Source organism: Dreissena polymorpha, chromosome 4 (genome assembly GCF_020536995.1).
Source record: "Dreissena polymorpha isolate Duluth1 chromosome 4, UMN_Dpol_1.0, whole genome shotgun sequence".
NCBI classification, from domain to species: Eukaryota; Metazoa; Mollusca; class Bivalvia; order Myida; family Dreissenidae; genus Dreissena; species Dreissena polymorpha.
In genome coordinates this window covers 24511802-24527888 of record NC_068358.1, presented here as the reverse complement: position 1 = coordinate 24527888, position 16087 = coordinate 24511802, and the positions used below count along the sequence as shown (strand labels likewise).

The 16087-nt window shown below is 33.7% G+C and overlaps 1 long non-coding RNA gene across 1 annotated transcript; it reads left to right on the top strand.

Annotated features, from left to right (window-relative positions):
- Positions 1–462: 462 nt before the first annotated feature.
- Positions 463–9226, top strand: LOC127879845 (uncharacterized). The gene is made up of 3 exons (XR_008049261.1): positions 463–714; positions 8549–8610; positions 8854–9226. It is a non-coding gene; the product is annotated as an uncharacterized LOC127879845 (long non-coding RNA).
- Positions 9227–16087: the final 6861 nt, after the last annotated feature.

Sequence of the window (16087 nt, the reverse complement as noted above, 5' to 3'; positions counted from 1 at the left end):
AAGCAATCCATCATACCTTCCACAACCCCAATTCGTAAAATTACATAGTAACTTGTAAATAATATATATTGTAGAAAAACGCACCATATACGGCAATACTATTCACTTATAAAACTTGTATGATCAAATTTCTCAAAATATGTATACATGACAATGCTTATTATTTGTTTTGTTACAACCGGTTTTACTTATTACATCAGTATTTTTTGTTATTGTAAAAACTAAATTCGGTCAGAAAAAAGTTTAAGAGCTGTTCGTGGAATGTGATTACGTAAAATCACGTAGTCCACAATACCAAGAAACAATTCGTTTAAAATAAACTACCTTGAACTTCATAAGTCTTAAATATGCGAAAACATATCGAATGTATGACCTTAGTTTTAATTTACTTGCGCTGTTCGTTGAATGTAATTAAATCAGCAGGATGTCTCCAAAATGTAGGCCGTAGTAAAATATCATCCAGCTGTATCTTCGCGTATCGTTGGCGATTTGAAGTGTACCAGTCATTCGTAAGGCTCATCCGCAGCCTTTTGGACCGTATTCGGACTATCGCATCAGTATAGGAGCATCCAGCTCATTAGACCAGGACCTCACGACACATTAGATCAGGACCCCATTGACATTATAAGTGCTGATTTGGACACTCAGTGCTAACAGTGACATTTTGGTTCTAGTGGCTATAAAAAGATTCTGGTTATTTCCTTTCAACAGAGTGTGAGTACCATTTTGGTAGAAATTAAACTGATATAACAGCTGATCACATTGGTGTTGTAATGTGTTAGTACATTAAATTTTCCAAATAGGGGGGTAGGGTGAAATCACTGTAATATCTGGAGAATAATTTCTTGTGTGATATTGTATGTGCGTAAGAAAATCACAGAATTTCACAAAATGCATGAAAATTAATTGGTGTTGGTAACTAACGTTTAATAATCTATTTAAAGTCTTCATTAATCGTATTACTAGATTTCCTTCAGGTCATTTATTCATTGTGCAGCTATTTTAATTAGTAAAGAAATAAAACATTTTAAAGTCAAGTACATGTTTATACTGGATTGATGCAGCTTCATGTATCTACTCTATGCATTTAGTCTTTATAGGTCAAGTTAAACGGTTCATTGATTCAGTCCAACTGTCCATTCATGACTTGTTGACATTGACAGTCCTGCAAATGTTACACTGTGACTAGATTGTAGACCTTGTAGTTTTGTAGAATTTCCAATCTTACATTGGGAAATTCAATTTTTCAGAGTAGCACTATTTTAGTCAAGTTGTTTTAGTTATGTAATTAAATAGACCATAAAAAGGTATATTTATTTAAACTTTACTAATTGAGTATTCAATTTCAACGTAAACACTTGCATAATATGCTATTTTATTCTTATATTTGTTCCGGAATTGAGTTCAGGAAGAAATGAAGTATTCGTAGAATATTTCTGTTCTTGCTGACATTGAGTCGAAAGAAAATATTTTTACGGTGATATTCAATTGTTCATACAATATAACTAATTCAAGTTTTACTGTATTAAAAGTTATTTCATGATATTGCTTTTGAAATAATCTTTCAAAAGACATATTGGAAGAATTTCGGTGGATTACCGTATAACTGCAATAAGTTCATAAGCGCACCCAGTCGGCAGTGATTGGTATTACCGTAGTTGTTCACAAAGTAATATAAAAATAAAATAAAAATTAAATTCTTTTAGGATAGTGATAAAGTCACAGGTGATTGTTGCAATTGAATTACCGTACATATCCTAAAAGAGCAACAATTGAATATATAATAAAAGTAAATTACAATAATTAATTTAATTGTTCGAAACAATTGAATTAATTCAACTTCAATGTGAAATGTCATTTTGAATGATAGTTCAGTTTAAATTTAATTAAATTGTAATTGACAATTTGATTAATTGCAAGACAGAGTAGTTTAAATTTAATTAAATTGTTATTGACAATTTGATTAATAGCAAGACAGATAAGTTTAAATTTAATTAAATTGTAGTTGACAATTTGATTAATTGCAAAACATACAATAAATAGATTCAACATTATTAATTAAATTGTAGTTGACAATTTGATTAATTGCAAGGTGTACAATAAATAGATAAACATTATTAGTTAAATTGTAGTTAACAATTTGATTAAATTCAAGGTCAAAGATTAATTAGAGAATCAATTGAAAATAATTTGATAGGCATGGATCCGGAAGCTGACAAATCGGATACAGCCTCTGGGGGCATAGGTGAAAATGAAGTTAAGTTGCTGGAAGCTTTAAAGCTGCTGGGTATCAAACCAAATGTTGATTGCCCAGAAGGGATGATGAAGTTAGTTCAGGCGTTTGGGGTTAAACCAGATCCGGAACCTATACATATTGTAACACATGCAAATGTAGAAAAGCCTGAAAGTTTCCAATATCCGAGAATATCAACATTCTATGGAGAAGACGTAAAAGCTAGTGAAGTGAACTATGATACGTTCAAATATGAAATTGAAGCTTTACGTCAAAGCAAAGTCTTCAACAATGAGCAGATATTGTTAGGCATAAGGGGAGCCTTAAAGGGAAGTGCTGCGGATGTTTTGCGCTGACTCGGTCCGGATGTTTCTTTAGATGAGATTTTGTTTAAACTAGAAAATACTTTTGGGAGCATAGAATCCCGAGAAAGTATAATGCGGAAGTTTTATTCGAGTCAGCAGCTAGAAAATGAACCAGTGGTCAAGTATGCCATGAGACTTGAAGAAATATTTGATCAAGCAGTGCAGTTAAAAGCTGTACGACGCACTGACACGGATATACTTAAAAAAGTATTACATGCTGGTTTGACCAGAGATTTGAAACATATGTCCATTTATCAATGCGACAAAATTGAAAATTATGATGAATTCAAGAGGGAACTAAGAAAAATTGAGACAGAGTTGAAAGGGCCTGTGAAAGAACAAAAGTCGTGTAAGGCGGCTGTCAACATAACTCCAGAAGCAAACAATGACTTGTCAGAAATGAAAACATTGCTTCTGCAATTGAGCGAAAGAATAGCGAATTTAGAAAAAGAAAAGGGCAATACACGAAACACAAATCACAGCAGATACCCAGTAGGAAGGCGTGGTGCTTACATGGGTAGAATTAGTTCTGGTAGGGGCACATACATGCCATCAAGACCTACTGCTGGTACCTCATTTCAAAGTACATGTTACATGTGTAACCAGAAAGGTCACACCATAAGAACTTGTCCTTTGAATAATGATAGTGATGTTATTTGTTTCAAATGTAACCAGAAAGGCCACAGGCAACTAAATTGCCCAAAAGTTTAAGTGCTCAGGTTGACGGGTCGGACTCGAGCACGAAGGATACAGACCCACAATTATTTGGTGACACAAATGAAGCAGAAATTTCAATAAATAATATCAGTGCCATTGCTTTACTCGACACAGGCAGCTGTGTAAGTGTTGTTTCAAAACAATTTTATAACACACATTTATCTTCAGTCACAGTACAACCATTGACAAATATAATAAACATTGAATGTGCTGATGGAAATAGTTTACCTTATGAAGGGTATATTGAAGTTGAAATTCAAATTAAAAATGGCTTACCTAAAGCTGAGAATAGAAATTGTCTGTTACTTGTTGTGCCTGACACCAAGTACTCTAAGAAAACACCAGTTATTCTAGGAACTAATGTTTTGCAGGAAATTTTGTCATATTGCCAGGATAAATATGGCGATCAATTTTTACAGAAAACAAAAATGTACACTCCATGGTACTTAAGTTTAAGAACAATGGTACTGCGAGAAAGAGAATTGAAAAGAAATCCAAGAATTGCTATTGTCAGAAGTGCTATACCGCACAAAATACTTTTAAAACCAAATCAGTGTATCAACATTAAGGGATATTTAGACAAACAAGTTAACCATCCAGATACAACAGTCATTGTACAGAAATCAAGCCTGAGTAATTTGCCATCATATATAAATGTTACACCAGCCGCTGTGCAATTTAAGAAAAATGGCTATTCAGAAGTGAATATTACTCTTTCAAATTTAACATCTAATACCGTCACTATATCTCCAAGAGCTGTTCTATGTGAACTTCAACCCGTCACTATTGCTGAAGAGGTATTTGAAAATATTGAACAATCTGAAAGACAGAAAGTTTTTGATCAGTTGAAAATAGATGAGCATAACATATTTGATTATGATCAAAAGCAGAAATTAAAAGAATTATTAGAATTACATAAAGACATATTTTCTGTATCTGATACTGACATTGGCCAATGTAATTCTATAAAACACAGGATTGACTTAATCAATGAAACACCTTTCAAACAACGTCATAGGAGAATACCACCTGGTATGATAGAGGAGGTTCGTCAACATATCGAACAACTCTTAGCGAGGGGTGTTATACGGCCTTCTAAATCTCCTTGGACTAGTAATGTTGTACTAGTAAAGAAAAAAACTGGTAAAATGAGATTATGTGTTGACTATAGGATGTTAAACCAAAGGACAGTGAAGGATTCATATGCACTACCTAGAACTGAAGAAATTTTTGACTGTTTAAATGGGGAAAAATATTTTTCAACTATAGACTTAAAATCAGGATATCATCAAGTAGAATTAGAAGAAGTACATAAAGAAAGAGCAGGATTTACAGTAGGTTCTATAGGATTCTTTGATTTTAATAAAATGCCGTTCGGACTCACGAACGCCCCAGCGACATACCAACGCCTAATGGAAGAATGTTTGCAAGGACTCAATATGCGAATATGTGTCGTTTTCCTTGATGATTTGATCATTTTTAGCGACACTTTTGAACAACATTTAGAACGACTTAATATGGTTTTAAACAGACTGAAATCTTGCAATTTTATATTGTCTCCGGAAAAATGCTTCTTCTTCCAACCGAAAGTAACTTTTCTTGGACATGTTGTTAGTAGCAATGGGATCGAAACAGATCCAGCTAAAATTGAAAAAGTTAGAAATTGGCCTGTACCTGAGAATTCAGATGAATTGAGATCATTTTTAGCCTTTGCAGGATATTATCGACGCTTTGTCAAAGATTTTAGTAAAATATCAAGACCATTGAATGAACTTTTGCCTCCTACAGTTAACAGAAAATAAACATAAAAATTCTAAAGAATGGAAATGGACTGAAGTTGAACAAGCTACATTTGAAAGATTAAAAGAAATACTTTGCTCACCACCTGTTCTTGCCTATCCAGACTTTGAGAGTGCTTTTGAATTACACACAGATGCTTCTAATAAAGCATTAGGCGCTGTGTTGTATCAGCAGCAAGGCGATCAAAAGCGAGTCATAGCTTACGCCAGTCGTGCTCTTACTAAGTCTGAGCGTAACTATAGCGCATTCAAATTAAAATTTTTGTCTTTGAAGTGGTCTGTAACTGAGAAGATCTCAGATTATTTAGCCATGAAAACATTTTCTGTTGTAACAGACAACAATCCACTAACTTATATCTTAACGTCAGCCAAGTTAGATGCAACAGGACAAAGATGGGTTGCAGCATTAGGGCAATACAACTTCAGTACAACATACAGACCAGGAACCAATAATGCTGATGCAGATGGGATGAGTCGTTACCCATACGAGAAACTACATCAACAAAATGTCATTCAAATAGATGACCAAACAGTCAAAGCTATTTGTAATAGCGACTCAGATACTGTGAGGTCAATAATAGAAACTCTGCCAATGGCTAGTATCCACATTGTTGAGGCAACAGAAGAATTGGGTCAAGGATTGGCACAAAAGGAGTTGAGAGAAATCCGAGAGAAACAAAGACATGATCCTTTAATTGATAGATGGAGAAAAGCTGTCATTGACCAGAAAATACCAACAAAGTTTAATTCTAAACAAGACTCTATTATGAGGAAACAATTTAAACATTTTAAAATAAAGAGAGGCATTCTTTTTAGAAACATTAAAGAAGAAGATAGATTAATTGAACAGCTAGTCATACTTGACTGTTACAAAGAAGAAATATTAAAAGGATTGCACAACAATGTAAATCATACTGGAAAGGAAAGAACAACCAAATTAATGAAAGAGAGATTTTATTGGCCAGGTGTAGCAGCCGATATAGAACAGTGGATTAATGGTTGCGAACGGTGTTTGAGAAGAAAAAACAATACTAATGAGAGAGCTCCATTAGTTAGCATTAACACAACCTATCCACTCGAGTTGGTGTGTTTTGATTATTTAACACTGGAACCAGCTAAAGGTGGCATTGACACTATACTTGTAATAACAGACCATTACACAAAGTACGCTTTAGCAGTACAAACCAGAAACCAGACAGCCAAAACAACAGCTGAGGCATTCTACAACAATTTCATAATACATTATGGGATACCGACACGCCTACATTCACATCAAGGGGCCAATTTCGAAAGTGAAATCATCAAAGAGCTTTGTAGTTTAACAAATATAAAAAAGAGCCATACAACTCCATACCATCCCCAAGGCAATGCCGGCCCTGAACGATTTGATAGGACACTTTTAGATATGTTAGGAACATTAGAAAAAGAACAGAAAACAGATTGGAAACACTATATCAACTCATTAGTTTATGCGTATAAATGTATTCCTCATGACTCAACTGGATTTTCACCACATGGATTGATGTTTGGTAGAAAACCAAAACTGCCCATTGATGCAGTGTTTGAGAAGTTAAGAGAGGAATTTGGCAACAAATCTACATATGAATACATGGAGGATTTAAGATCTAGGATGATAACAACAAAACAAATTGTAGAAAAATATGCAACAAAGGCAAAAGATAAACAAAAGAAACAATATGACAAAAAGGCTAGAGCTGTGATGATATCAGTGGGTGATCATGTTTTAGTACGAAAGGTGGCATTTGATGGGAAGCATAAAATTGCTGATAGATTTGAAAAACAAGAATACTTGGTGATTGATCAACCGCAAAAAGACATTCCAGTGTACAGTGTCAAAGAAATGGGTTCAGGTAGAGAAAAAGTTCTCCACAGAAACTTGCTGATTCTGATTAGAAGTCAGAATGCAGTTTTTGATAGTGGAGGAACAGAACATATTGGACTTGAGAAAAGTTCAAAGGTGTCAAAAGTTAATTCTGATAAAGAAGAAACAGATGGGAAAGTTGTTTGTGACGTCACTGAGGAAGATAGGGAAGATGGATTAGATTTTGTAGCTACTACAAAACAGACTGGGGACGCCTGGAATCCATGCATAGAAGTGAATGAAGCAGATGTAGATATACACATTGAAGAGAGTCAAGAAGAAGAACATGAAGATAGTCTGAGAGACTTAGAAGAAATTGTTTCTGCTGAGCGGACAGAAGAAACCATTGACGAACCTGAAGAAAGAACTGATGAAGCAGGTGAAGAAGCAGCTGATATGACTGGTCAAGGAGCTGAGATACTCCATGGCAACAGTATAGAAGCAGCTGAAGAACCCTTAGGACATGACACTGAAAAAGATATTCAGCATACAGACACAGGTCAGAATGTCAGAATAGAAGATGGTGCAGAGAGGACACGGAGAAGTCAGTCTGTTTTGACAGAAACAGCTAGAGAACCTCCCGTCCCAGTACCTAGAAGATCTACCAGAGAAAGACATCCACCGACTAGACTAAAAGATTACCATCTTAATTGCATGGTTAATAATTCTCATAATTGTAAAATTAAAGCATTATCTGTATTGTTTGATGCTGGTATTTTAGATCAAATCGATTTTAACATAGCTCACCACATAATTGGAGCTGTTATGAAATGAATTTTATGTATTTTCATAAATAAATAATAAAATATTAAATGTTTTAATAAGTGTTTTATCATGATTGTTTTACATAAGAAGAAAAGTAAAGTAAAACATTTGGAATTGTGCGGTCACAATTTCTGTTGTGGGGGAAGTTAGCAAAGTGAATAACTATATACTGTGTATGAAGTACAAAGTATACTATATAGTTGTGTGATGAAGTTTGATAGCATGTTAAACTTTCAGTAGTGTTACAGATATGAATAGTACTACGTTGTTGTAAATAGATGGTAGTGTATATGGTGGATAACATTTCAGTGTAATATTGCATGGACAAACACAGACGTATACTTTATGACGGGACGTCATTTAGGTAAGCGGGGGAGTATGTACCCGAGTGGTTTTTAACCATATTTTACTTATATGTAACCTATTTCTTGTGGTCAGTTCTCTTACTATTGGGAATGGTTTTGTCAGTCTTTGGAGGGAAACTGTTGAACAAAAAAAGGGGTTTTCTTTGTGTAATATTTTGAGTAATACCTGGTTAATCAGGACTTCTACTGGTTAGTATGTTGTATTTGTTTGTATTTAACTGCATTCAATCCATTGTTACTGTTTCATTTGTATTTAAAGAAGGATTTGACATGTTGGTAATGTTGAGTCATATATTTTCGCGGTTAATGAAATGGTTGCACAATGGATACAATTCTTTCTTTTGATATTTTAATATCTTGAATTGTTTTAACTCATTACTAATAAATGCACTTAATAATGTTTGTGCATGATTAACTTGCAGCAGTCACATAAAGCGTGGGAAGAAGGAGCAAGGGAGTGAAATCCATTCAGTTCCACAAATTGGTAATTAAACTGTGTGTTGTGTACTATGCAATGTTCTTGTCATGTGATATGTTTGTTGCTTTGTATGTTTGTTATTATTTGTATTGCAAAATAATGTTTACGGTTCAGGTGCAATTGTAACTCCATTAGAACAAGACATATTATAAATGTTATTATTAATTCTAGGATATTTATATTAATAATAATATTATAGAAATTATTATTAATCATATGTCTTAATATGTGTATTTGTATATTTTACAGATTGGAGCCTTGACGTTTGATGCTCTTGAGTTATCTGTGAATCAAATATTCTAATTATATTGAAACGTAAAACTAGACAGTCTTGAGTTATCTTCCTCCTGTGTGGTTAAGTGGCGAAATAATCACAAAGTTATATAGGTGAAACGTGCTGACTGTAAAAAGCTTCTGACTGAATTTTATAAACTGTTTTTAAGCCGACATTATGTCTTTGATTCGCGTGTGTGGTATTCTTGGTATGCTACAAATAGTGGCTAGTTTTTCTGTTACCGCGGGAAGACAACCGTTAGGAAATGATGGAACACCGGAATTAATAATTGTTCAGTGTGATTATCCTATCTGGGCAAGAGATTTCACCGACCGTTTAATGCCTCAACTCAAATTTGAACCGGAAGAATTTTGCTCAATCATCAGTTGGACAGATATGAATAGCACCCCATGGAACCTGACGTATCTAAGAGTTGAAAGTCTTTTAATAGGTGGAAGGAGCGGTTATAACAATCAGTTAGTTAGTAACGATATTGAAGGGGGATATCTTGGAAGAAATTTCAAAAATATTGTAAATCTTCAAATAAGTGATTTACCGTTGAAGAATGTAACGAAACAACTGTTTGAAGGAATGAACAGATTAAAACATTTGACTTTTAAAGTCAAAGTTGATTTCTTTCCCTTGGATACTTTTAGCGGATTATCTCAAGTGGTGTGGTTCAGCTTCGAAGATTCAATGATACGGGAGATTTCCTCTGCTCATTTTTGTCTCAATAAACAACTCGCCTTTTTACAGTTAAGGCGGAATTTCCTTAAAACTGTCAATGGAAACCTCACGCAAAATTGCAGTGGCTCTACAATTAATTCGTTAGATCTTGGTGGAAACAATTTTTCCTTTCTAACGGCTGGAATGTTTAAGGATTATAATGTGAATGGAGTTTTGCAGATTAGTAATTGCTCAATAATTAGCATCCACAGAGAAGTTTTTATTGGGCTCGAAAACTTGCTCGATCTAGATATATCTTATAATTTCATTTCTGAAATCCATAACGGAACATTTTCCCCGATGAATAACTCAATTCAGAGAATACAAATGTCAAATAATTTTATTTCTATTATAAACGTTGAGGGGATATTTGGAGGCCTTGATAATATTATAAGCCTGGATTTAAGTTCCAATCAAGTACATTCTATTTTCGGAACTTTTGAGATTCTGCCTAATTTATTCGAAATTAATATTGCTAACAATCAATTGAAAACGGTACATGAATCTTTATTTAAAGGACTGTCACAGTTACGCAAACTCATTATTGCGAACAATTCACTAGAATCGATTGATAAGTACGCATTTACAGGTCTTGGAGTTATCAGTCAGTTAGATCTGTCACAGAACATGCTAACGCAATTGGACCCTTATCAGTTTGTTGATTTATTAAAGTTAACATACATCAATTTAAGCAATAACCATATCACGACATTAAATGAAAACGTTTTTGAACATAACATGGCTTTAGAACACATTATATTAAGCCACAATGAATTATCAGATGTAGGTAATCTAATTTTAAATTCGACCAACGTTATGTCAATTAATATCTCGAACAATTATTTGAACTATTTTCCAACTCTGATATCTAAAGAAAGACCACCTTGCACTGAAGATTTGTTTTCAAAACTACTTTGTATAAATGGAAGTTCTAACCAAATAATATCACTGAGTTTACAGTGTTTATCAGGTATTCAATTCTTAGATTTTTCTGATAATATGTTAACACAGTTGCCTTCACTGTATAAGTTACCAATGCTGCGGGAAGTAAGTTTACGGCACAACAAAATTAAACATGTAGACGTAACATATGTTGAACTAAGAGCGTTAACAATATTGGACCTAGGGGAAAACCTAATTGAAAGTGTCTCTCCAAAGATTTTTCCTGAATCGCTGAAAATTCTTTATCTTGACCATAACAAACTCAAGATATTCAATAGCATGGACTTGTCATATTTGTCGAATCTAACATTAAGAGACAATCCATTGGAATGTTCGTGTGAAAACGAGCATTTATTTACCTGGATCCGAACCCAACACACAACGTCTATCGACAATGTAACATGCACTTCAGTTCAGTCAGGCACAATAGCTACTGCTGCTACATTTTACCCTGACAATTGTGATTTATATCAGCGTCTTAAAATTATAATTCCAGTAGCCTCTGTTGCTGTTATCTTGATCATAGTTGTTATCATTGTCTTCAAATTTCGGTACGAAATCCAGGTTATAGCCTTTTACAAATGGCACATTCGTCTCGACTTTGTAGTAAATTGCGGAAAGTGCAGACGCCGCAAGAAACCTGAGACCTGCTATACGTATGACGCTTTTGTGTGCTTCAGTGACGAGGATACAAAGTTTGTTAAAGATACATTAGTGCCTTTGTTAGAGCCAGAATTTAAACTTTGTGTTTATTATAGAGACTTTAAAGTTGGCGATAATATTGCCGATGCCATTCTCAAAGGCATCAAAGAGAGCGCAGTGACCATTATATTGCTAAGTGAGTCATTTCTAACGAGTCGATGGGGAAGGTTTGAGTTCAGAGAAGCGCACCATCATATGATTTTTAACAACAACCAGAAACTTGTAATAATAATCATGGAACAGACCATTCTCTCACAAAGGTTAGACCTTACCCTGAGGAGCATTCTTTACGCGAAAAAGTACCTAGAGTGTTGGGATACATTGTTCAAGGAAAAACTGTTACATTTAGTTGATTCCCTATCCAAGCGTCCAGAACCGCGGGAAGATGATCCATTGTTAACTCGTAGTTAAAATATGTTTACATGTTGTAAATAATAAATGTACACTATATTTATGGGGAAAAACACAATCAGATATGTTCTGATTTCATTTATTTAACACTTCAATATATATGGATTTGGTATGTATTTCTTAATACGAGCTTAGTATAACACAGTATGCCACACAAACGAACATACGTCTACTATATGCAATGCAGCATACGCTATTCTATAATTTGCAAAGATGACCATGATAGTATTACTTATATTAATAATAATTAATAATAATCAAAACAAAACAGAGCCTACAATGAAATATAATTCGACTTGTTGCCTCATAACATTTGTTTTGGCGCCTTCAATACTTTAAATGTATCCAATCTTTTAAAGTCAAAGTTCAGGTTGCGTTGTCTTCTTTCTATCTTTTGAAATAAAAAACTATCTAATTAAATTCAAGTTTTAAAGTTCATGTTTGAGTATTTGTATCATATACATTTTAATGTTCAATAAATGTTGTTACTATGTTTATCAATACTTCAATTTTCCAGAAAATGAAAAGACAATACCAAAGTATGTCAAGTTTCATATTTCTCTCATTCTATTTCTTTAAAAAAAAAATTAATGATCAGCATGTAAATATTACTTGCACGTGTGTGATTATTTTTCCAAATGTTGATTGATGTTCATGTAGCTTTAATTGTCATGCGATACATTTAATAATGTTTGTATGTGTTGTGATCTTTTCAATATACTTGGTGACAAAATACTTATCGAATAATATTCCTAAACTTAATGGCAGAAATTTAAATTCTCATTTACGCTAATTGTCGATTTCCGTTTTAATGATTTTGTATATTGCCAGCAACCCCTGTTGATTGTTTCGACAAAGGCAATGTGATTTAGAGACGTCGTAATACCGTTCCTAGATGCCTTTCACAAACTATTAATAATAAATCATCTATTGATATTCATCGACATCATACAAAGTAGCATTAATGTTGTACGGTAAATTAAACTACTTTAATTGCAATATTGTCCGATTAAAAAGAAATCACTTGCTAATAAGTCAATTAAAATTAACCAACGGCTTGTTGAGTGATCAAATAAAATTATCCTGGCTCAATTACGCAAGGTTAGTCATAAAGTATATGAATTGAAAACATTACAAGCTTAGTCAATCAATTGGCAGTGATCGATCCCAACTCAGAATTTGACGGAGTTCGTATACATATAATGAATACCAATTGTGGATTCATTATTAGAAATTTGTGAAAGTTTAAATATCCATCGCACACCATTGCATGTTATTGCATAATTAAAATGAACAAAGCTTTATTGTTAATACTGCCACAACTCAAAAGGTAGTTGCAGGGTAAATATATGGTCCGCCTAGACATCAGGGGATCCCAGTTGATCCAATTCTAGAAGCGTTCTCATGATATTCAGAGTACTGGTAATACACAGATCATGCTTTTGTCCTCGGGTCGTACTTATAATAATTATTATGTATATAAATATTATTATTATTATTATTATTATTATTATTATTATTATTATAAGTACGATCTGAAGACAAAAGCATGAAATGTATTTCACAAATGTATTATAGCGGTTCTATTCACCTTGAGCGATGTCGACAAAGTAAAACACTTCCAGGTCGTATCGCTGAAAGGTCGTTACAGACATTTTTCAAGTTTCTGGTACCACGATTATGAATGTGAGCTTGAAGAATATTGCAATTCAGTACCACAATAGATGCCATGAGCTTGAAGTACAATGTGATTTCTAAAATTAGATTCAGTGCGACGATTGTTACGTTTAACTTTAAGCACAGTGTGATTTCTTACACCAGATTCAATACCACGATCGAAACAAGTAGGGCGTAAAGATCAATTGTATTACTTATATCAGATTCTATATCACGTTGTGATGTTTGGCTTGGCGATAAATGTGTGATTTATAACATCAGATTCAGTACCATGCTTGAGACATTTAGATTGAAGAACAGTGAGATTTCTAACATCAGATTCAATCCCACAACTGTCTAGTTGTGATTGAAGAATAGACTGAGAGAGATTTCTAACAAAGATTGAGACGTTTAGCAAAACCAGAAAGCCGTTCAAACTTGTCAAATGCGTAAGCGTCAGGCGAGTTATGGCCACTTGAGTGGTAACATGAATGAAATCATCCCCATTTAAAGTCTTCATAAAGGTTTACGTTGTTAGCTGACGTCACAATATAGTGACACGCGTTTACCGAATAACGTCGTTGCTATGTGATTACAGACCATAGAATATTGATGTTACAGTTGCTTTGTTTCGGGGGAAAAGAATCGCTGTTAACAAAACACGGTTTATTAAAGAAGGTTCAAACATTAAATAGTACTTGGCGCTTGCGTGTTTGTTTTGACTGTTCATTGCTAATATCTTAGTGTAAACCATTATTACGCGGTAGTTAAATATTTGTCGAAATCAATCGTTAATGGTTAAATAATATAGTGCGGTGAGTTTGCGCGACATGACAAGGAAGACAGGTTACTTTGGAAAATACGAATAAGGTGTGTATTATTTCTGAGAATGACAATAATTACATCAAAAATATGTTATTTATTTTGGATTCGCCTTGAATTTAAACCTATACTCATCCAAAACAGTGATAACAATTGGACAGAGTATATTAAACGTCGACTTAATTTTTTGAAAAACAAAATCAAACAAATGTTACGTATATTAGAAATGTATTCTTTTACAAAAAAAAAACGGTTATTAACAAATATTTCCTTAAAATGCTTAATTTTATATCAAACGCTTAGGTCTAGCATTACGAATTATTGTATCACGATCATGGAAACTCGCAAAATAAATTTACAAATTCATTCGACGCGTTTCGATACTTTGCCCTAAAAGTAGAGTCGACATGATTCATCGTATCCTTATACATGCAGGGTACGTCTTCACCTTCGACGCACGTAATTAATAACTTTAGCTGTTGTTTTTTTTATGGCAAAATGCATCGCTCAAAAATGCACGACGGCTCATAAATTTTTCAGGACGTGTTACGTATGATTTGTTTTGTAACGCATGTAGTACGTGACGTGAAACGTCTTGACCATGCATGTTAGTAAAATGTGTTATTGTATTGTTTGGAAGGAACATAGCATGTCGCAATCATATACCCATGACTATTTTGAAAATCAATGCCATTTTAGTTATTTAACAATATTAGCAGTAGTTACAGCAACACCACTGCTACTTTTGCTACTGTTACTACCACTTCTGCGCGTTTGCTCTCGTTTATATGACACTGTCATATGCGGCATTTTGTGGTAACAAGGCTTTGCCATTCGGCCGTCGGAAGTCACTTTAACGCATTCGTTTGGCATATATTTCGCCATTGGTAGTGAGAAAAGAAGGAGTTGAAATTAAATTCATTATTTTTTAATTTATTGCAAAATTAAAATTTAATATCAATGACAAGTGTGCCATACTTGATTACAAGAATTGCGAGCATATACATGTATTACAAAACGACAGCTATTTTATGAAAGTATGATCCTTTCTCGGTTGCACCGAAAGCCTAAGGTGTATTGAAACGCTCTCGAGTCCTTTCCTTGGTAGAACCAGTACTTGGTTTCTTTCAGTGGAAATCTAAATAACTCTTCCATAGTGGGGATTGAGTGAGTGACATCCCGGTCGCTAGGCATGCACCATATCCACTACAGCGCGGCATGGGCGAATATTTCGTGTTTTACATACTCGGGATCGACATATAGATGCGTATTTTTTTATTGTACGTAATTGCACACACTGGTTACCCAGAAATCATAGTTGTTCAAATGCATGTCTTATAACAAATAAGACGAGGATGCTGATTAACCATCCATTACAACAGCTCTATAACAACCCGTTGTGCAATAAACCCGTTTTGCAATAAATTATTTGCAAGACGGGTTGGAGTGTTTTATTGCAATTTGATTTTTTTACAACAACCCGTTTTGCATTAAACCCGTTTTGCAATAAAATCATCACTTTTGTATTAATTAATTCAAATGGATTGGAAGAATTAAAAGGAAGTTTCAAGTGTTGTATTTAAATATATTTGTTTAAATAAAATAGATAAAACTGTGAGTTTAGACTTAAAACACTGCAACCCGTTTTGTAATAACATAATTCATTTTCTGGGTTAAATTCGCTTTATCATGAAAGTGTTAAGATCAATGTTTATATACATTCTGTGTTTGTTAATCACATTTACTCATGTAATTGGTCATTTTCAATGTTTGTTAATTTTTGGTCTAATCTTACAACTCTGTTTTATTTTATACAAACTCACTAAATACGACATTTGAATATTTCTTTTCAGCGTTTCAAATCAATGTTAATCAATAAGCTCATGTGTAATGAGTTTATTGCAAAACGAATTTAGTGCAAAACGGGTTGTTATAAAAAAAATGCACATT